This window comes from Chiloscyllium plagiosum, unplaced genomic scaffold (assembly GCF_037043375.1).
Source record: "Chiloscyllium plagiosum isolate Xiang-an unplaced genomic scaffold, Cpla_swu_hap1 HiC_scaffold_27, whole genome shotgun sequence".
NCBI lineage: Eukaryota > Metazoa > Chordata > Chondrichthyes > Orectolobiformes > Hemiscylliidae > Chiloscyllium > Chiloscyllium plagiosum.
In genome coordinates this window covers 2,833,813-2,856,891 of record NW_028270165.1, presented here as the reverse complement: position 1 = coordinate 2,856,891, position 23,079 = coordinate 2,833,813, and the positions used below count along the sequence as shown (strand labels likewise).

The following is a 23,079-nucleotide window of genomic DNA, read 5'->3' as shown; positions in this document are numbered from 1 at the left end:
AGCGCCTTCTCCTCCCAACCGCCTTCGCCCCCGCGTGACGTCTGCACGGGGGGGATGGGCGGGGCCGGGGAGCCTCACCGTCACCAAGCAACAGCCACCTCGCGCTACAACTGCTCATTCACAAAAACAAACTCTCCTGTCTCGCTCTGCAGCTGCAGGGGGGACACTGCCACGTTTCCAGGAGCCCTGTCTACATTGGGAAAGCTCACGGCTCAACTTAAACAGATATTCCGACATCTAAATGGGGAAATCTGCATTTTAAAAGGCATGGACATTTTAACGGGCTATTTCTGCAAATAAAGAGATTTAAATGAACAAGATTATATTTCAAACGGATGCGTGCACATTAAAAGGAATATCTTAATATGTAAAGTGACGCAGTCATATCTAAATGAATCTACATTTCGGGGAGACGTTGCCCTATTTATAAGCAGAAATATCCCTTTAAGAGACAATAGGTGTGAATTCTGTCTGTGTCCCAATGTTGTCAGACTGACATTTTTCTTAGAAACGCTCTGCATTTAAATTACATTCTCGAGAAGGCAATTTATAGATGAGGGTGTAAGGTTAGGGTGGATTGGTTGTACTATATTGCCCATAGTGCCCAGGGATGTGCCGGTTAGGGTGGAGTGGCCATGGGAAATATGGAGTAACGGGGTGGGTATGAGTGGGATGCTCTTCGGAGGGCCAGTGTGGAATAGATGGGCTGAATGGCCTGCTTCCACATTGTCGGGATTCTATGACTCCCTCCACAATGGAGCATTTTATCTGCATCTATCCTGTCAAGCCCCTTTCAGAATTCTATTGGTTTCAATAAGATCACTTCTTTGGTTCAGAGACATATAGCACAAAAACAGACCCTTTGTCCAACTCATCCATGCCGACCAGAATTCCCAAACTAAACTAGTCCCACTTGCCGACAATTGACCCATATCCCTCTTAAACCTTTGACAAAGGGTCAGTTAGACTCGAAACGTAAGCTCTTTTCTCTCCTTACAGATGCTGCCAGACCTGCTGAGATTTTCCAGCATTTTCTCTTTTGATTTCAGATTCCAGCATCCGCAGTATCCCTCTTAATCCTTTCTATTCATGTACCCATCCAAATGTCATTTAAACGTTGTAACTGCCCCTACATCTACCACATCCTCAGCAAGTTCATTCCACATGCAAACCACTCTCTGTCAAAACATTGCCCCTCAGGTTCCTTTTAAATCTCTCTCCTCTCATCTTGAATAAAAATGCCCCTAGTTTTGAGCTCCCCCTTTGCTGTTCACCTTACCTCCACTCATGATTTTATAAATCTCAATAAGGTCACCCCTCATCTTCCTGTGCTCCAATGAAAAAAGTCCCAGCCTCTCCTTATAGCTCAAACCCTCCAGTCCTGGGAATATCCTGGTAGATCTTTACCGAACCCTCTTAATAGAATTCTTCCTGTTACAGAGCCACCAGAAATGCACTCCGTCCCTGGAAAGTGTCCTCCCCAACATCCTGCACAACCTCAACATGATGTCCCATCTCCTATCCTCAATGGTGTGAACAGTGAAGGCAATGGTGCTAAATGACTTCTTAACCGCCATGTCTACCAGTGATTCAACTTTCAAAGAACTATGTACCGGAACTTCTCACTGTTTTGCAATACAACCCAAGGTCCTACCATTAATTGTACAAGTCTTGCACTTCCTTGTTTTAGCAAAACGCAACCCCTCGCTTTTATTCACACCTCTCTCATACACACACACACATACAACCCCCAACACTCTCACAGGCTTATATTCCATCACACTCACAATTTACCAAGCATGCAAACACTCTTACGCACACTCTCACGCACACAATCACACTCTCTCATGCACGCACACACACACACATATAACTCTAAGGGGTGAATTTGTTTTGGCAGAATTACATTTGCAGATACTTTCAATTTTGCTCAAAATGTGCACAGTCTGCAGGCAGCCAATCTATGTAATATTTTATAAGGTTCCTACTTTGGAAATAGAACCAGTCTAATTCAAGATTGGGATACTGACAGACTCAAACCCCACACCGTTCACGCATTTTCTGAGCTGTCACTTTTTTTTTAAATGAAATCTTAAGTCATCTTAAGAACGTGACAGAAAGGATGTTCTGGGATTTACATATTAATGAACTGAAACCTGCAACCCATTCTAAAAGGTGAATGACTTAACAGCAATCTAGGTTTGTTCAATATATCCTATCAGTTGCATGACACTGAACTTTGGCTACAAAATCTGTGCCTTTTGATCCTGCTTCACAGCTACCCGATGAAGGAGCACTGCTCCAAAAGTTAGTGCTTCCACATAAACCTGTTGGATTATAACCTGGTGTTGTGTGATTTTTAACTTTGTCCTTCCCAGTCGAACACTGGCTCCTCCATATCATTTCTAGTGAACGCAGCCCACACCTTGGTGCTGCCAGTAAATTGTACAATGACGATGAAACGATGCACTCTGCGCTCCTGAAAAATTTACAATTTCTAATGATACCAGCTACTCATTCACTGCTCCACCTGATACACGACATTGAAAAGAAATGAGCAGCTTTAAAACAAAAACTCTTGGAGCTCAAAGCTTTCATTGAGAGTCTGAGCCTGGCCGCAAGTTCAGGTAACCTTTATTGTGACCCAACTTTGTTACAGCTTCAGATCTCCCCAGCAAAAAAGGTGTAGAAAAAGTAGCTACTTTTTAAACAGCTCGAGGTCAAAGCGCGCACACTCCCCTCCGCTCCCCCCCATGCCACCTCACTTCTTTTACTATTGGTCCAGTCAATAATGGCACTCGGCCATTGTTCCTTCACTACCCTTGCGATGGCATATGAACTCGCTGGTGGCTCTGTCGGTGGGAGGTGCGGGTGATGCCCTTCCCGCACAGAGTGGGTGATTGGCCTCTCCCCATTGTGAATCTGCTGGTGCTTTAGCAGGGTGGAAGAATTGCTGAACGCGTTCCCACACTTGGGGCACGAGAACGGCCTCTCCCCAGTGTGGACCCACTGGTGCTTCAACAGGGCAGAGGAATTGCTGAAGGCCTTCCAGCACCCCGGGCAGGAGAATGGACTCTCCCCAATGTGGACCTGCCAATGCCTCAGCAGGTTGGAAGAATTGCTGAAGGCCTTCCCGCATTCGTGGCAACTGAAAGGCCTCTCCCTGTGTGCAACCGCTGGTGCTTCAGCAGGGCGGAGGAATCGCTGAAGGCCTTCCAGCACTCGGTGCAGGAGAACGGCCCCTCCCTCGTGTGGACCCATCAGTGGGTCAGCAGGTTGGAGGAATTGTTGAAGGCCTTCCAGCACTCAGGCAGCTGAAGGGCCTCTTCCCAGTGTGGACCCGCCGGTGCTTCAGCAGGGAAGAGGAATTGCTGAAGGCCTTCCTGCACTTGGGGGAGATGCCTTTCTGCTGCCCCAACTGCGGGAAAGTCTTCAGCAATTCCTCCACCCTGCTGAAGCACTGGCGGGTCCACGAGGGAGAGGCCTTTCAGCTGTCCTGTCAGGGCCCGCCAGTGCTTCAGCAGGGTGGAGGAATCGCTGAAGACTTTCCCACTGACAGGGCAGGAGAACGGCCTCTCCCCAGTGTGGCTGCGCCAATGAGACTCCAGGACAGATGGGACATGAAAGCCTTTTCCACGGTTGCCACACTTCCATGGTTTCTCCAAAGGGCAGGATTCCTCTGGTTTCTCCATGGCCGAAGCTTGCGCTGCACACAAATGCGTGTACAGTCCCTCTCTGTCGTGAATTCCTCTTTCCAGATCGTATCGCTGTTTCATGATCCACATTCAGTGCGCTGCACCAACAGGATTTCTCATCCAGTCCCACTGACGCTGAAAATGTACCGAAACAGGAACCAAAAAGCTTTGCTCCTTCTCACAGAATTATAGTTGAAAATTGTTGCGGTCCCGATGGATTGAGTGACTGTCAGACATTGACGTCAAAGTGAGGACTGCAGACGCTGGAAAGTCAGTGTTGAAAAGTGCGGCACTGGAAAAGCACAGCAAGTCAGGCAGCATCCGAGGAGCAGGAGAGTCAATGTTTTGGGCAGGCGGCCTTCTCTGTTGATTTTGAAACTTCTGTCTTCAGATCTTCAAATACTCTGCAAAAAGAGATTACAAAAGTCATTATTACCATTGCAGGGTTGAAATTCAGAACAAGCAATTCTACTTTCTGCAGAATATTCTTTTCTTTTGTTGTTCCACAAAAAGGAAAACACCATCCCACTCTCTCTCCCCCCCTCTGCTCTAACTAATCCTCCTGAAAGTGCTGATTCAGGATCTTACAGGGGCAGAAATGCGAAAACATCAATTGGGTAACTCCACCTGAAAGTTAATATCTTTCACAACATTGGGCTCCTGCTGACAGTGAGCAAGTCTGATTTTGGAAAGCAAAACAAAAGTTTGTCAATTCAGGGTGAACCTGCAATTCAGCTTCTTGATGAACAACCAGACATGAAATGGTTAACATCCCCAGAAAGGTGGGAACAAAATGAGACATCAAGGCATTAACACCGACACACTTCAGTCAAATTCTTCTGTTCCCAGTAAGAGCAAAACATCCTTGAAAGCTGCTTTGAAAGTCCAGTCTTCACAACGACCCTTTTGCTTTCACCGCCGACGATTAAAGTCATATAGCACGGAAACAGACCCTTCGATTCAACTCGTCTGTGCCAAACAGATATCCTAAATTAATCTTGTCCAATTTGCCTGCATGTGGTCCATATCCCTCTAAACCCTTCATATTCATGTACCCATCTAGATGCCTTTTAAAATTCCCCTCTCACCTCAAACTTATGCCTTCTAGTTTTGGACTCCCCTACCCTGGGCAAAAGACCTTGGATATTCACCCTATCCATGCCCCTTATGAACGTCTATAAGGTCACCCCTCAGCCTCCGATGCTCCAGGGAAAATATCCCCAGCCTATTCAGCTTCTTCTTGTATCTCAAACCCTCCAACTCTGGCAACAGCCTTGTAAATCTTTTCCGATCCTATTCAAAGTTTCACAATATCTTTCCTATAACAGGGAAACCAGAAATGAACGCAGTCTTCCAAATGTGGCCTAACCAATGTCCTGTACAGTCACAACATGACCTCCCAACTCCTATACTCAATGCTCTAGCCAATAAAGGAAAACATACCAAATTCCTTCTTCACTGTCCTGTCTACCTGAGACTCCACTTTCAAGGAACTATGAACCCGCACTCGAGGTCTCTTTGTTCTGCAACACTCCCCTTAACTGTGTCAGTCCTGCCTGGATTACTTGACCAAAATGCAAACCACACACTTCATTAAATTAAACACCATCTGCCACTCCTTGGCCCATCAGCCCATCTGATCAAATCTAATTTATAGTGAACTCTCTTTCCTCTCTTATTCCTTTGAAGCTGAAAATCTCTATCCCACACACACTCCCTCCATTCTCACTTTGTTGAACCTCATCCCTGCTGTCTCTCATCCTGAAGGGTGTGGTTCATGCTGATTAACAGGGCCACACTCAGGGGGGTTCCAATTGAAACATTCAAAATCCTGACCAGCTTGGACAGAGTGGACGTTGGGAAGATGTTTCCATTGGTTCTAGTCTCTCCAACCAGTGGGCACAGCCTCAGAGTAAAGGGAAGACCTTTAAGAATGGAGATAAGAAGAAACTTCTTCAGCCAGACAGTCGTGAATCTATGGAATTCACTGCCACAGAAGGCTGTGGTGGACAGGTCATTGAGGATATTGAAGACTGAGATAGATAGGTTCTAGAGTATCAAGGAGATCGAGGATTACGGAGACAAAGTAGGAGAATGGAGCTGAGAAACCTATCAGCCATGATTGAATGGCAGAGCAGACCCGTTGGGCTGAATGACCTAAATGTGCTCCTATGTCTTATGGTCTCTTGCCGTCCTGGACACAGACTGTGAGAATTGGGAGCAAGAGTCAGCCATTGGGCCTTTGAAGCCTGCACCAGCATTCAACAGATCCTAACTCGACATGAATCTATTAACATCTAGGTGAATAGGCTGGGAAGTTTTCATTGGAGCATAGTTTGAGAGGTGATCTTACAGAGGTTTATAAAATCATGAGTGGCATAGATGAGATGACTGCTGGGTATCCTTTCCCGAGGGTGGGGTTTCAAGATTACGCGGCAAATTTGAAGGTGAGAGGAGAAAGATTTTAAAAAGACATGAGGGGCACTTTTTTTGTTTACACAGAATAGTTTGTGTGTGGAATGAAGATCCAGAGGAAGTGGTGGATACAGGTACAGTAACAACATTTAAAAGACATTTGGGTAAGTACATATATTGGAAAGATTTGGAGGGATATGGGCCAAACACTGGCAGGTGGGACTAGTTTAGTTTGTGTGAATATAGTCAGCATGGACTAGTCCGACTGTAGGGTCTGTTTCTGTGCTGTATGACTCTGTAACTGTTCTGTACCGGTCTTAAAACCATTTTCTTGCCTTTTCCCATAAACATCCACTTCTTTGTTGTTCAAACATTAGATGAAGTCAGCCTTGAATATATTCAATGTCCCCATAACTGCAAGAAGACATCCCCACTTCTGAACTCAATTTCTCTTGCTAAGATACCACTTGCCTTGCTGATTGCTTGCTGCACCCATCTGACAACTGGTATTGACTGGTTCCAAAGGACGCTAAGGCCTCTTTGTACATCCACACATCAGTCCTGATGAAGGGCTCGTGCCCGAAACATCGACTCTCCTACTTCTTGGATGCTGTCTAACCTGCTGTGCTATTCCAGTACCACACTTTTGACTCTGATCTCCAGCATCTGCACATCCCATTATATCACCATTTAAACAATACACCTCCATTCTGCTTTTTCGTCACATCAAAAGCTATAACTTCACATTGTGGTACTGCATTTGCCACCTGTTTGCAAATTGTGGTCTTCTCTACATCAGGGAGACAGAGCGTAAACTTAGGGAATGGTTCGCTGAACATCGCAGCTGAGTCCACAGAGGCCAACCAGACCTCCCAGTCATCATCCATTTTAATTCCCCTTTCCACTCGCTTTCTGACATGACCATCATAGACCTTCCATTGCCACAACAAACCAAACCCCAAATTGGAGGAACAACACCTCATCTTCCACCTGGACAGCCTACAGCCCGGAGAACTCAACATTGAGTGCTCCAATTTCAAAACAAAATCGCCCTGCCCTTCCCTTCCCATCCCTTGATTCCATTCCTCCCTCCCTCCCAGATTCATTCCTCCCATTGACCAACCAGGACGTACCCTCTACCTGTCTTCACCTATCCCCACTTCACCACCCTGCTCCCAGCACACCCTTTATCTGCACCTCTACCCCCACCTCCACCCCCGTCATGAAGAAACCGAAACGTCCACTTCTCCTCCTCCTGATGCTACCTGGTTTGCTGTGTTCTTCTTCCAGCCACCTGTCTGTCTATTTTGCTCATTGCGTCACAGACCTGGACCAACGTTTCCAGAGTCTGTCCCCTCCAGAATTCACTCCCTTTCCTCTCAGTTTCTGCAAGTCAACAATTGAACCCCAGAATTAAAAAGAAATGGAACAGGGGGCGAGAAAATAGACTGCCGTACTCACAGATCTTAGACAGAGGAAGGAATTTGCAGTCTGGGTGAAGCACAATCTTCATTCAGAGAGAGAGGAGCAGCAGCTTCAGAAGCTCATGCTGAAACCTCCGCATTCAGACAATGGGGTGGCTCTGATTGGCAGGAGGGCCAATCTCCTTCCGGTCCTCCAGGGTTCTCTATTGGTTCGTCAAAAGAAGGTCTCGCGCCTTTTTTGCGGACAGCGATGAGCATGCCCAGTGTTTTGCTGACACGGCAGACATGCGCACTGCGTTGCTGACACCGGCAAACATACATAGAATGCTCAATGGGAATGCTCGTGTTCCTTGACAGATTTTGAGTGTCCAAATGCCAATAGGAGAAAAAAAAAGGTTGGAGCCACAAGTTTTTGTTCCCTGTGGCTCGACATTTTATTGCTTTTGCATGTCTTTTCCCCTTATGGCAAAATGCAAAACATCACATTTCTCTGAATTAAAGTCCCTCTGCTACTCCTTAGCCTATTGGCCCATCCGATCAATTCTAATTCGTAGCGAACTCTCTTTCCTCTTCTATTACCAAGTAACTGAAAATCTCCATCCCACACACTCTCCCTCCACTCTCACTTTGCCTATCCTAATCCCTGCTGTACCTCATCCTGAAGGGTCTGTTTCATGCTGATTAACTGGCCCATACTCAGGGGGTATCTTATTGAAACATACAGAATACTTAATGGCCTGGACAGAGTGGACGTTGGGAAGATGTTTCCATTGGTTGGAGAGATTAAGATCTGAGGGCCCAGCCTTAAAGTGAAGGGAAAACCTTTCAGAACAGAGATAAGGAGAAACGTCTTCAGCCGGAGAATGGTGAATCTATGGAATTCATTGCCACAGAAGGCTGTGGAGGTGAGGTCACTTAGGATATTCAAGACTGAGATAGATAGGTTCTTGAGTATCAAAGGGATCGAGTGTTATAGGGAGAAAGTGGGAGAATAGGGTTGAGAAACTTATCAGCCATGTTTGAATGATTGAGCAGACCAGATGGGCTGAATGGCCTAATTTCAACTCCCATGTTTTGTGGTCTCTTGCTATCCTGGACACAGTGCGAGAAAATTGGGAGCAGGAGTAAGCCATTCGGTCTTACAAGCTTGCACCAGCATTCAACAAATCATAACTGGATATGGATCCACCAACATCTAAGTGAATAGGCTGGGACATTTTCTGCTGGAGCACAGTAGGTTGAGAGTTAACCTTATAGAGGTTTATAAAATCATAAGGGGGAGTAGATGAGGTGAACGGCAGGTGTCCTTTCTGTCGGGTGGGGGTTTTCAAGATTCACGAGCAAATAATGAAGGTGAGAGGAGAAACATTTTAAAAAGACATGTGGGGCACCTTATCTTTCCCCACAGAGAGTGATTTGTATGTGGAATGAATGTCCAGATGAAGTGGTGGATGCAGGTACTGTAACAATGTTTAAAAGACATTTGGATAAGTACATGAAGACGAAAAGTTGGAGGGATTTGGGCGAAACACAGGCAGGTGTGACTAGTTTAGTTTGTGAATATAATTAGCACGAACAAGTTGAACTGAAGGGTCTGTTTCTAAGCTGTATGACTAACTGTTCTGTACTGGTCTTTCAACCATTTTCTTGCCTTTCCCCATAAACATACACTTCTTTGCTGTTCAAAAATTATTGAACTCAGCCTTGAATATATTCAATGACCCCCAAACTGCAGGAAGACATTCGGATTTCTGAACTCAATTTCTCTTGCTAACATACCACTTGCCTTGCTGATTGCTTGCTGCACCTGTCTGACAACTGGCATTGACTGGTGTAGAAGCATGCTGGGGTCCCTTTGTACATCCACACATCATTCTGATGAAGGGCTCATGCCAAAAACGTCAGCTGTCCTGCTCCTCGGATACTGCTTGACTTGCTGTGCTTTTCCAGCCCACACTTTTCAACTCTGATCTCCAGCATCTGCAGTTCTCACTTTCTCCACGTCTCAATATATCATCATTGAAACCATAAACCTCCTTTCTGCATTTTTTCACAGCAAAGGCTCTAACTTCACATTGAGGTCCAGAATTTGCCACATGTTTGCCAATTGTGGTCTTCTCTACATCGGGAAGACTGAGTGTAAACTTGGGGAATGGTTTGCCAAGCATCGCAGCCGGGTCCGCGGCGGCCAACCGGACCTCCCAGTCACTGGCCATTTCAATTCCCCTTCCACTCCCTTTCTGACATGACTATCTTTGGCCTCGTCCATTGCCACAATGAACCTAACTGCAAATTGGAGGAACAACACCTCATCTTCTGCTTGGGCAGCCTACAGCTCCCAGAACTCAACACTGAGTTCTCCAATTTCAGATAACCTCCCTTACCATTCCCCAACTCCCTTCCACTCCTCCATGCCACCAACCAGATTCCTTCCACAAATTAACCAACCTGGTTGTACCCTCTCCCTGTCTTCACCTATTCCCACTTCACCACGCTGACCCCAGCACACCCTTGTTCTGCAGCTCTCCCTATACTCACCCCAAGTCCTGAAGAAGAGTTGCACCTGAAACTTCAACTTCTCCACCTCCTGATGCTGCCTGGCTTGCTACGTTCTCCCAGCCTCCTGCCTGTCTATTTACAAATTGAGACACAGACCTGGACCAACATTTCCTGAGTTGTCCTCCCTTTGGATTCACTCCCTTTCCTTTCAGTTGCTACAAGTCAATAGTTTATAGAATCCCTGCAGTCCAACACATCCACACTGACCCACCGAAGAGCAACTCACCCAGACCCATTCTCCTACCGTATTACTCTACATTTACTACTCAATAATGCACCTAACCTACACATCCCTGATGACTATAGGCAATTTAGCATGGTCAAAACCCACGCCCTTTGATCCCAGAATGAAAAAGGGGGTGAGAAAAAAAAAAGAGTGCCATACTCACAGATGTTGGACAGAGGAAGGAAGTTGCAGTCTGGGCTGGAGCTCGATCATCTTTCAGATAGTGGAGCAGTAGTAGGTTCAGAAGCTCATGGTCCACCTTCCGCATTCAGACAATAGGGTAGCTCTGAGTGGCAGGAGCACCATTCTTCTTCCGGTCCTCCTTGACTTTCTATTGATTCGTCAAAAGTTCGTCGCACGCCTCTTCAGCGAGGAGCATGCGCAGTGATTTGCTGACACTGCCAAACATGAGTAGTGCCTTACTGACATCGAGGAGCACACGCAGTATGATCTGTGGAGATGTCGCTGTTACTGACAGTTTTTAAGTGTTCAAATGCTGATAGGAGAAAAAAAGGGTGGAGCCATTTTTTTTTCTCCTGTGGTTCAACTTTTAATTCCTTTTGCATTCTGTCTGGCTGCTCAACTTTTGTATGCCTTCTCCCCAGGGTAGTCGGAGCGAGTCTAGGACTACAGGGTATAGATTTATGGAGGGAACTAAGGGGCAAATTTTTCACACAGAGTATGTTGTGCGTTTGGAATGAGCTGCGAGAGGAATTGGTGATGACTGCTACGATTACAACATTTAAAAGACATCTGGATTGGTATATGAATATGAATATGAAGAGTTTAGAAGGAGATGGGCCAAATGCTGGCAAATTGGGATATCTGGTCAGCCTTGCCTGAAAGGCTTTGTGTCCGTGCTCTACAACTCTATTTCTACATAGTTGGAACCAATTACACAAGACTAGGAATTGTCCATTCACCCCTTACAGCCAGTCCTGAGCTGTAGCCTAAATGCAAGTTTCAGAAAGATTTCAGCAGGTATTTAAAAAAAAAGAATGTATGTACTTTCAGACTTTAACGATGTTTCTGAATATATCATTTTAGCTATTGTCAATTGTAAAGATCAGCCATTTCTCATCTTTCCCTTCATCACCACCCATTCTCTCTGTCTCTCTCCTTAGAAGGGCTTGATACAACGATCAAAGAGGGCTGAAGACACGAGAAAGACTGGAGTGAGGGGGAAGCTGGGGAGAAGAGAGACAGATTCGGGGGGGGGGGGAGTAGAGAGAGAGAGAGAAAATGGACGGGGGGCATAGGGTAGAGCGGAGAGAAAGACTGGGGGTGACAGAGAATGAGAGAGGGGCAAGAGAGAGAGAAAATGGGGGAGGGGATGCAGAGTGCTGGGGAGGAGTGATACAGAATGGGGTGAGGAGAGAGCGAATTGGATATGCAGAGTGTTGGGAGAGAAAGAAACAGAGAGAATGCACAGGGGCACTGGGTGGGTAGAGAATGGATGGGGATGGAGGGTGGGGGGAAGAGGGAATGGGCTGTGTGGCAGAGGGTGGGGGAAGTGATGGAAAATGAATGGCGACAGAGGGTGAGGGAGAGAGAATGGATGGAGGGGAGAGAGTGCGAAGAGAAACAACAGTGGTGCAGAGGGTGGCGTGAGAGACAACGGACAGGGTGTTAGAAGTAGAGAGGGAGAATGGACAGGGGGCGCTGTGTGGGGCGGGGGGAGGGGAGAAATTGACAGGGGGCGCTGTGTGTGCCGGCTAAATGGACAGGGGTGCTGTGGGTGGCAGGGGGAATGGACAGTGAGGGTGATGGGAGCCATGGGTGAATGGACAGAGGGTACTATGAATTGCGGGGTAGTGGAATGGACAGGGGGTGCTTAGGGTGGGAGGGGAATGGACGGGGGTGCTGTGGGTGGCAGGGGAAATGGATAGGGCACTGTGGATGGTGGGGCGGGCAGAATGAACAGGGGGCGTTGTGGGTGGCTGGGGTACATACAGGGGGCACTGTGGGTGACGGGGGTGAATGAATGGGGGCGATATGTGTGGCAGGGGAATGGACAAGGGATGCTGTGGGTGATGGGGGGTTAGATCGAGGGATGTAAGGGACCATCTTTTTATGCTGATGGTTGTGTGTGTGTGGAACAAGCTGCGAAAGGAAGTTGTACAGTTGAGTACGATTACATCATTTAAAAGGTGTATGGATGAATCATTTGGGTTTAGAGGGATATGGGCCAAATGCTGGAAATTAGGATTGGGTCAGTCTCGGACAATTGGTCAGCATGGATGTGTTGAACTGAAGTTTGTTTCAGTGCAGTATGACTCTATAAGTCAATAACACTTAGAGTCATAGAGATGTACAGCATGGAAACAGACCCCTCGGTCCAACCCGTCCACGCTGACCAGATATCCCAACCCAAACTAGTCCCACCTGCCAGCACCCGGCCCATATCCCTCCAAACCCTTCCTATTCATATACCCATTTAAGTGCCTCGTAAATGTTGCAATTGTACCAGCCTCCACCACTTCCTCTGGCAGCTCATTCCGTACCCGTACCACCCTCTGTGTGAAAAAGTTGCCCCTTAAGTCTCTTTTATATCTTTCCCCTCTCACCCAAAACCTATGCCTTCTAGTTCTGGACTCCCTGACCCCAGGGAAAAGACTTTGCCTATTTACCCTATCCATGCCCCTCAAAATTTTGTAAACCTTTTATGAGCGAAACTTGACCTTTTTAGTGATAATCTTCCCACTGGATTTGTTATAATGCACCCAGTGTCCGGAGCTTTTTGGTGGGTAAAAGTGGCACAAATCCACTAGATCTTGTGGAAGCAGTGCATTTGTCAAATACTTTCATCTGTCCATCTTCTACAAGGCACAATTTAGCAGTGAAGTGGAATACTCTCCCACCAGCTTAGATGAGTGCAGCTTCAACATCACTGAAAAAAACTTGATACCAGCCAGGACAAAGTAACCTGATAGATTGGCACCATATCCACATACATGCACTCCCTCTGCTCCACTGTTCAGAACCAGTAGTATGTACTATCTACAAGACGCACCACAGAAATTCAGCAAAGAACCTGAGAAAATACCTTCCAAACTAACAACCACTTCCAGCTAGAAGGACCAGGACAAAAGCTACTTGGGAACACAATCTCTTGCAAGTACCCCTCCAAGCCACTCATCATATTGACTTGGAAATATATTGCTGTTCCTTCAGTGTTGCTGGGTCTAAATCCTGGAATTCCCTCCCTAAGGACATTGTGGGTCATCGTGAAGCGTGTGGACCACAGCAGTTCAAAACGGCAGCCCATCACCACCTTCTCAAGGGGAACAAAATGCTGGCCAGCCAGCAACTCTCATGTACCACGAATAACTTTTAACAAATGATTGAAACAGAGTGTTGGAATGTGCAAACAAAAAGCAAAATCAACGTTCAGGAGTGACAGGTGGAGGGTATTGACTCGGTCCTTATTTGAGGACAGATACAGAGCAACATACTGACACTGAACTGGAAATAGAGTTTAGAGGTAAACACCTGTAGTCTTTCATTCAGTGTATACATTTAAAATCGATTAAAGGTTGGTTCCTGAGATGTACTACAACAACACACGAGTAGGACAGTTAAGGAAGCATATGAGACACTTGATTTAATCTCTTTAATGGCAGCTATATCTCCCACACTCCCATGCGATGGAGAAACCCCTCTTCTGATGGCGGACAGTGCACGTGCGCTGAGAGGGAGGTGCTGTTGCGCATGTGTCAGATAGGCATGGGGCACCGCCCCTGATCGTTCTGGTCAATCTCTGGGAAACCCTGGAGGACCGGAAGGAGTCATCCGGCCAATCAGAGCGCCCCGTATTGTCTGAATGCGGAAGGTGGACCATGAGCTTCTGAAGCTGCTGCTGCTCCTGCTCCTCTCTCTGAATGAAGGTTGAGCTTTAACTCAGACGGCAACTTCCTTCCTCTGTCCAACACCATCCAAATGGTCCAATTTGAAATCTAAATGTTGACCTTGCTTTTGTGCACCCCTTGTGCAGCCTCGCTCGGTCTAAGCGCCGTATGACCTGCATGTCCTTGTTTGCTCGGATCTGACTGTACTGCTCACAAATCCGAAACTTTTGACATAGAACACAGAACAGTACAGGCACTTTATCCTACTCTCAGATGAGGCATACCCTTCATTGTACTAACTTCCATGTGCCTATCGCTTAAATGTTGCTAATATATCGGACTCTACTACCACTGCTGGCAGTGGATTCCATGCACCCACCACTCTGCGTGAAGAACCTACTCTGACATCTCCCCCAAACCTTCCTCCAATTACCTTAAAATTATGCCGACTTGTAACAATCATTTCTTCCAATGCTATCTACTCTATCTATGCCTCTCAACATCTTGTATACCTCTATTAAGACATCTCTCATCCTTTTTCACTCCAATGTCCATTTCATACCTTGTGCTAATATTTTTTGAAGGACTTCTTCCGAAGGATAATATATTACAAGGGGCAAAGACAGTGTACATACATAATATGATGTCTTTAAACTTGGTTACATTTTAATTAACAGAAGAGCTTATTTATTGTAAAATGGGTAAACTGAACACACATTTTGAAGGGTGAGAGTGTGGAATATTTCGAGGTGCGTGGTAAAACAGGACTGAATCTGCATGGCTTTGACAAGAGGAGGTCATGTCTGACAAATGTATTAGGATTCTTTGAGCAGCGAATGAGTAAGTTAGACAAAGGGAGAGCCAGTGGATGTGAGTGATTTGGATTTCCAGAAGGCCTTTGACAAGGTGCAGCGCAGGAGGCTGTGAAATAAGATGAGTCCCAGGTGTTTGGGGCAAGGTGCTGACATGGATTGAGGATTGGCTGGCAGAAGGCAGAGTGGTGGTATAAAGGGACATTTTTCAGGAGGGGGCAAGTGGAGTTCCAGAAAGGGTCCATGCTGGAAACACAAAGAGACTTGGGAGTTCCCAGCTCAGGATTCTCAGGGGAGAATTGTACCATTCTGGGGGGAATGGGGAACTGAGAAGGATCCTACTATTCATGGGTTGTGGTGGGGGGTGGAAGGATTGTACCATTCACATGGGAAGGGGACAATTATACAATTCAGACAGCAAGTGTCATACCATTCATGTCAGATGTGGGTAGGGGAGGACTGTACCCTGAATGGGTGTGGGGGCGGAAAGGATTGTAATTGTTCATTGGAGAGGTAGCAGTGGGGAGGATTGTACCATTCACAGGGAGAACTATTTATTTTTATTTTCCAGAATTTCCATGATACAGGACAGATGCCAATTTTACCCACCAGAAATCTCCTGAAATTGGGTGCTCTAAACAAAAAAAATCCAGCAGGAAGATTATCAGTGAAGAGGTCTGGTTTTGGTCATAGAGGATAGATATAGAGTCACACTAGACGGAAACAGACCCTTCGGTTCAACTCATCCATGCCGACCAGATGTCTCAATCTGGCCCAGACCCAAGTTCCACATTTAGCCCATATCTCTCTAAACCTGAACCCTTCATCCAGATACGTTTTAAAATGTGCAATTGTACCCACTTCCTCTGACAGCTCATTCCATCCAAACATCACCTTCTGCATGAAAATGTTTCCCATTAGGTCCTTTGTAAATATTTCCCCCTCTCACCTTAAACCTATGTCCTCTAGTTTTGAACCTTCCCCCCCACCCCCTCCCCTCCCCTCCCCGAGAAAAAAAGAGCTTGGCTATTCACTCTCTCCATGCCCCTCATGATTTTATAAATCAGTATAAGGTCACCCCTCAGGCTCTAACGCTCCAGGGTAAAAAAAAGGCCCCAGCCTCTCCCTATAACTCAAAACCTCCAGTCCCAGTAACATCCCTGTAAATCTTGTCTGCAGCCTCACAAGTTTAACAGGGTCCTTCCAAATGAATGGCGACCAGACTTCTATGCCGTGTTATAAAAGTGGTCTCACCAATGTCCTGTACAACCACATGACGTCCCAACTCATTTAATCAATGCTGTGACCCACGAAAGCAAGCACTTTCTTCATCACTGTCTACCCGCAACTCCACTTTCAAGGATTAACGTCTGCACTCCTGGAGCTATTCATTCAGCAACAATCCCCAGGGGTCTACCATTCACTGTATCAGTCTACCCTGCTTAGTCCTCTCCAATTTTGTTCCATTTGCTCACACAGGCATGTCTTGTTGACTTTGTTCTGAGCAGTGTGGATGCTTTCTCCCTTTCACACTTCCATTAACACCCATATGATACCTCAATCTCACCTTCACCATCATTAGCAATCTATCTCTTTGGCTCGGGGTACTTCTCACCAGATGTTCCCCTTGGTCTTACTCCCCCCTCTGTCTATGCCATAAAAACGAGCATTTTCCAGCCCCTTTCAGTTCTGAATGAGAGTGAGATCAGACACGAGACATTAACCAATTCTCTCTCCACATACGTTCCCTGATCTGAAGACTTCCCCCAGCCCCCACAAGGATAGAAATGTCAGCACCTATTTCTCCAAATGTCATGTTTGATCTACTCATGACACATTCCTTGGATTTGGAGTGTTCTGATGTAGCGTTTAATAGGGATCCATCAAAATCAACATCCAGTCTTGTCTGAGAGCAGAACCAACTCAACTGACCGAATAAGCTGCACAACTCTTCTGTCGGATCTGTAGATGTGACATCCTCTCTCTCTCGTTAACACAACAGGATTAGAGAGGCTTGGAGTACCATTCTCTCTAAACACGATTCCTAATCCACTGTTATTCCAGACTTATATGCATAACATCTAAACCTAAATAGTTAAAGCTCCTCAGCCTGATCTCCCACCAACAACAGAATGGTTTCAGTGCAGAAAGAACGTGCTCTAATGGAATGATGTCTGTTCTTAAATTCCACGTTAAAGTTATTATTGCATTAATCTGTTATAAATGGTGTCCGATTCAGAGAGCATTCCTTTTTGTGGAACTCTACAGGAGTTTTCTGATCACAGAATCATACAGTACAGAAAAGGCCCTTTGGCCCATCAAATGTGTACCACCAATATGTTATCACTTACACTAGATTCATAGAGCTGTATAGCATGGAATCAGACCCTTTGGTGTCCATAACTAGAGGGCATAGGTTTAAGGTAGATGGGGAAAGGGATCTAAGGGGCAACCTTTTCACACAGAAGGTGATGCATGTATGGAATGAGCTACCAGAGGGAGTGGTGGGATTGGTACAATTACAACATTTCAAAGTCATCTGGATGGATAGATGAATCGAGAGAGATATGGGTCAAATGTTGGCAAATGGGATGAGATTAACTTCAGATATCTAGTCAGCATGGCCAAGTTGGATGGAAAGGTCAGTTTCCATGCTGTCCAGCGCTATGGTGGGGACATAACCCATATCCACATTCCCCCCTCTAACCTGCCACTTGTTGTGTGGCTCGGGAACATCGTTGGGTCACCCAGACCCTGACAATTTCCACATAGCTCCGGGCATTTCTCACAAACGCCACTCGGAAACTTTAGTTTTCCTTTTTGTCCAACCTTCAGCACTGGGCGAGCATTCTCTGTTCCTGTTGTGGGATCGTGTTCAAATAGCCTCTTTATTCTGCAACCGCAAGTTGCACAAGCTTGAGGTGGAGATGGAATCCCAAAATACCGTCCTTACAGCAGCCTCTTTACACACAGTTCTTACAGAGATTAACACCCCGTCACTATGGTGTCCCATTGTTTTAACTATTGTACATAAACGCTGGCTGCTACTCCTGATAGGATTGAGATTGTCTGTGTGGTCTGCTTGCAGAATTAAGAGGTGTTAGTCCTTTCGTCTTTTAAGTCAGCAAATGTTAGTAAAACTACTCGGCCTATATGCTCTAAATAAGTTAGACATTGTACCTGCACTGAATAAAATAATAAAGGATATTAAACTGTTTATCACTGCTGGATTGTGAGATATGTTTAGTATTTGCCAGCATGAGTTTCATTCATTCCTGCAATTTCATAGAAGCACAGTCTCGATAGTCAGCTTCTTAAAGGGGACAGTGGCTGCGAGTCAGGAAAACTACTTGATGTATTTATGTATTGATGTATTTATTCAGGTCCCGATAGACAGTTGGCAAGTGCTGATTAATATTCTATTCTTTCATGGTAATAAGATGGCAGGGAGGCATTGTTCTGAAAACATTACTATGTTGACAGTTATTCAGAGGTAGCTTTTGATGCAGAAATAGGCCTACAACACTGCTAGTAGCAAGGGCTGGTAAGGGATGAAGGTGTGAAAAAGCAGGAATGAGTCAAAAGAGGTGTTTTAACTTATTCTATTTTGTAATAGTAAAATATACTACAAAACTGCAATTTTATGAATGAACGAATAAAGCTATGTTATAGGAAAGAGTTATGAGTGAATGAAATGGGAATGCAGTATTATTAGATATAGGGCTCCTGTGAGCAGCTTAGAAAAGAGTTATGAATGACTAAATAGAAAGCGTTTGAGAGTGGGTTAGTAAAGAGACCTATAACACAATATGTCACACCATGTTATCATCCTGGCGGGGTTGGAGAAACTGGAGCCAGATTTCTTCGGAGTCAAACATGACAGATACACACCTCCTGACTTCAGTACATGCTCCAAATCAGTAAGTGTGTCTTAATAGGTGCTCAACTCACCAGGGAATATAATGCCCTCTTGAATATTAAGGGAAAAAGTGAGGACTGCAGATGCTGGAGATCAGAGCTGAAAATGTGTTGCTGGAAAAGCACAGTAGGTCAGGCAGCATCCAAGGAGCAGGAGAATCGACATTTTGGGCATGAGCCCTTCTTCAGGAATCCTGAAGGGCTCATGCCCGAAATGTCGATTCTCCTGCTCCTTGGATGCTGCCTGACCTGCTGTGCTTTTCCAGCAACACATTTTCAGCTCTTGAATATTAAGACAAGTAACACCCACAAAGCATCCAAATGTTCACTACTCAGTGTGACTGGATTGGTGTCTGAGCAGATGGCATGACTGACTGAATCCCTTCCCGCACTCGGAGCAGGTGAACGGTCTCTCCCCAGTGTGGATAGGCTGGTGTCTCCGCAGGGAAGACCAATCAATGAACCCCTTCCCACACACTGAGCAGGTGAACGGCCTCTCCCCGGTGTGGACCCGTTGGTGACTCTGCAGGTTAGAGGACTGAATGAATGCCTTCCCACAGATGGACACGTGAACGGTCTCTCCCCGGTGTGGACCCGCTGGTGTCTCCACAGAGAAGACGAATCAATGAAGCCCTCCCCTCACATGGAGCAGGTGAATGGTCTCTCCCTGGTGTGGACCCACAAGTGTGGCCGCAGGGTGGATGAATCGCTGAAGTGCTTACCACACACAGAGCAGGAGAAAGGCCTCTCCCCGGTGTGGACTCGCTGGTGGGTCAGCAAGGCAGAAGACTGGGTGAACGCCTTCCCGCACATGGAGCAGGTGAACGGCCTCTCCCCAGTGTGAATCCGCCGGTGGGTCACCAGGGTGGATAACTGAACGAACGCCTTCCCGCAGACAGAGCAGGTGTACAGCCTCTCCCCGGTGTGGACCCGCTGGTGACTTTGGAGGTTGGAAGACTGGTTGAATGCCTTCCCACACACAGAGCAGGCTTCTCCCTAGAGTGGACCCGCTGGTGACTATGCAGGGTGGATAACTGAACGAACGCCTTCCCACACAAATTGCATGTGAAAGGCCTCTCCCCCGATGGACCCGCTGGTGGGTCACTAGGGCGGATGAATGGGTAAACCCCTTCCCACACACAGCAGGTGAACTGCCTCTCCCCAGTGTGACGGCGGCGATGGCTTTCAAGCAAGCATGGGAATTTGAATTCCTTCCCGCAGTCTCCACATTTCCACGGTTTCTTCATCACGTGGGAATCCCCACCGCCTTCTAGTGTTGACAATCAGTTGAAGGACCATTCACAAATGGAAGGTGTTCTATGTCTTGCTGCTGTGAACGGGATGTTGCTATTTCAGACGTTGTACCCGCTTAAAGCTCTTCCCACAGTCAGTTCACTGGTACACGCTCACTGAGGTCTGTGTACTTCAGCCTCACTGAAGTTTGAAACATTTCAAAGCAGACAAGACAGAAGAGAAATAAAATTTCCAGTGAGATTCAAAAGACTGATAACATTCCTATGCCAGTGAATCGATTGTCTCGATCAGATCTTGTTTTGAGATTTATGGCTGCAATTCCATCCATTCTCATATCCTGTAAAATAGAGAATACAGAAGACATCACTATCTACAAAGGATAGAAATTCCAAACAGACAATTCTGGTTCCTGTGGAACATTCTTTCTTCTCAATGCCACAGTGTCCCTCCATTCTCACTAGGTATTATTGCCCCATGCTCCACATTCTCCTAAAAATGCTGAAAAATGTTGACTGATGGATCTATGCTCACCTCTTCCTGCCCTGGACATAGGTTGTCTCATATTGAACCAGGAGTGAGCCATTCAGCTTCTGGGGTTTGCTCTGCTGTTCCATAAAATCATATGTGTGCTGCTTTGGCCGTCACTCCATTTCCTGCTGTTCTCCATAACCTTTCATATCCCTGTCATTTAAAATTCTCTTCAATTAAGTCTTGAATACATTCCATGAGCCAGTCTCCATTACCTTCTGTGGGGGAACATTCCATAAACTAACAAGAAAAGAATAAATTCCTCATTTCTCCCTGAAATGGGAGACCACTTCCAGGCAGGTGGAAACTAGCTAGTTTAGAATCATGTTCAGCATGGACTGGATGGAATAAAGAGTCAGAAACTGAGTAGTTTAACCCCAGAATAGAAAGGTGGGTGAGAAAAGAAAGTGCCGTACTCACAGATAGTGAACAGAGAAAGGAAGTTGCAGTCTGAGGTGAAGCTCAATCTTCATTCAGGGAGAGAGGAGCAGCATCAGCTTCAGAAGCTCATTGTCAAACTTCCGCATTCAGTCAATACGGCGGTTCTGATTGGCCGGCGGACCAGTCTCCTTCCGGTCATCCAGGGATTCCAATTGGCTCACAGTTTAACTGTGTGATGTCATAACGCGTGGTCAATAGAAGAGAACCATCTTGGAACACGGGATCGTCATCGGCCAGCTCCCACCGTACGTCCCGCCCCGTATGAGGACGTCACAAGGCGGAAGTAGTGCGATCAGTTTCAGACTGAGACCTCCCCAACTCTGGGCAATATCTGGGAGCAAAGCAATATCTCCCCCTTTCTATTCCTCATTCTGGGAGGGAGAGAGAAGAGGGAAGGCACTGTACACTTGTATCAACTGGCGGCGGATAGTGTGAATGCAAGAGAAGAGCTTTCAGATTCGCGCTCTCTTAAGGCTTTCTGATCCTCATGGCATTTATCAGAACTGGAACGTGAAAAGGGTCAGAGATTTGTCTAGTGTTATTGAGTTGTTAAACATTCAACGTGCTCTTCGTGGTTTTCTCACATTCGATTATAATTAATTGTTGTAATTATGTGTTGTAGCTATGTCATATACTTCCAATTATGCTGTTATTGAAGGGGACGGTAAGTGAGCATTGGACAGAGTCATAGAGATGTCCAGCGTGGGAACAGACCCCTCAGTCTAACTCGTTCATGCTGACCAGTTAATCTGGATAAATCTAGTCCCATTTACCAACACTTGGCCCATATCCCTGTGAACCTTTCTTAATTCATTCACCCATCCAGATGCCTTTTAAATATTGTAATTGTGCAAGCCTCCACCACTTTCTCTGCAGATCATTCCATTTGTACAAAGAGAGTCCATTCATCAGTCTAACAATGGCAGGGAAGAAGCTCTTTCTGAATCTGTTGGTGCATGTGTTTCCAGATTCTGTATCTTCTGAAGTTGTGAGAGAGCATTAGGGGGTTGGCAGCATTTCTGCGGCAAAGAGAAGTGTAGGTGGAGACCATGGATGGTAGGTTGACGTCCATGATGGTCTGCGATGCGCATAAAACCTTCTGGGTATCTTATCATTCTGGACAAAGCAGGAGCCAGATGAGGTTGTTACACATCCAGATAGAACACTTTCTATAGTGCATCTGTAAAAGTTGGTGAGGGTCATTATTGACACACTGAATTGCATAAGCCTCCTGAGGAAGAAGTGTTGTTGTGCTATCCTGACTGAGATTGCCCCTTCATTTTTCCAGATGGTGAGAACAACCCACCGTGGAGTTTGCATTGCTGACAGAAAGCAGTTTGTGTTCAGCAGCAGCTTAGTCATTCACGCACTAGGTGCTGTGAGATTAAAAGTACGGACAGCCATGAGGAACCAGAGGTATTTCCAACCGACATTCAAACTGATCAATCTAAACCTTGAAGTCTCAAATGAAATCTAGAAGTTCACTTCGCCAAAAGCTAATGGAGGCATCCTCATAAAATTACCAGATATACGTGGAATCCTGAGAAGAATTCAAGTGAATCCTAGAAAGATATTTCATGTCTTGGACTATTCCCAGTAAGTGAATGAACTATCAAGATTCATATAAAGATTTGTGGGAACTATGGCAGGGAAGGAAAGAAAACTAGATTTACAATTTAATGCCATACATACTATTCTGCAAAGTTACTCCTGTTGATTAGGTTTTCACATTTTTAAACAAAAAAAAGTTGTTCTTCCAGTTAATGACTGGGTTTTCAAACTTCTCTTCAAAATGAATAATTTTTCTCTTCAAACTGAATGATTGTAACAAAACTGCATCTCATTGTTGAATTTTGAATCTGTAGGATGTGCTTGGTAAAGTTTGAATGAACAATATTTCAAAGTGAATTTTATCATGTTAAGTACCAAGACGTTCTGGAGAGGAAAGACTTGTCCTTG

At 45.8% G+C, this 23,079-nt stretch overlaps 2 long non-coding RNA genes and 1 pseudogene across 2 annotated transcripts; 1 reads left to right on the top strand and 2 right to left on the bottom strand.

Moving 5' to 3' along the window:
* Nucleotides 1–2,617: 2,617 nt before the first annotated feature.
* LOC148142861 (uncharacterized) lies at nt 2,618–11,441 on the bottom strand. The gene is made up of 2 exons (XR_015751737.1): nt 10,483–11,441; nt 2,618–4,099 (listed from the first exon to the last, which is right to left on the bottom strand). It is a non-coding gene; the product is annotated as an uncharacterized LOC148142861 (long non-coding RNA).
* A 7,697-nt stretch (nt 11,442–19,138) lies between these two features.
* Nucleotides 19,139–20,603, bottom strand: LOC148142860 (uncharacterized; annotated as a pseudogene).
* An 809-nt stretch (nt 20,604–21,412) lies between these two features.
* Nucleotides 21,413–23,016, top strand: LOC148142859 (uncharacterized). Its single transcript, XR_015751044.1, has 2 exons — nt 21,413–21,639; nt 22,409–23,016. It is a non-coding gene; the product is annotated as an uncharacterized LOC148142859 (long non-coding RNA).
* Nucleotides 23,017–23,079: the final 63 nt, after the last annotated feature.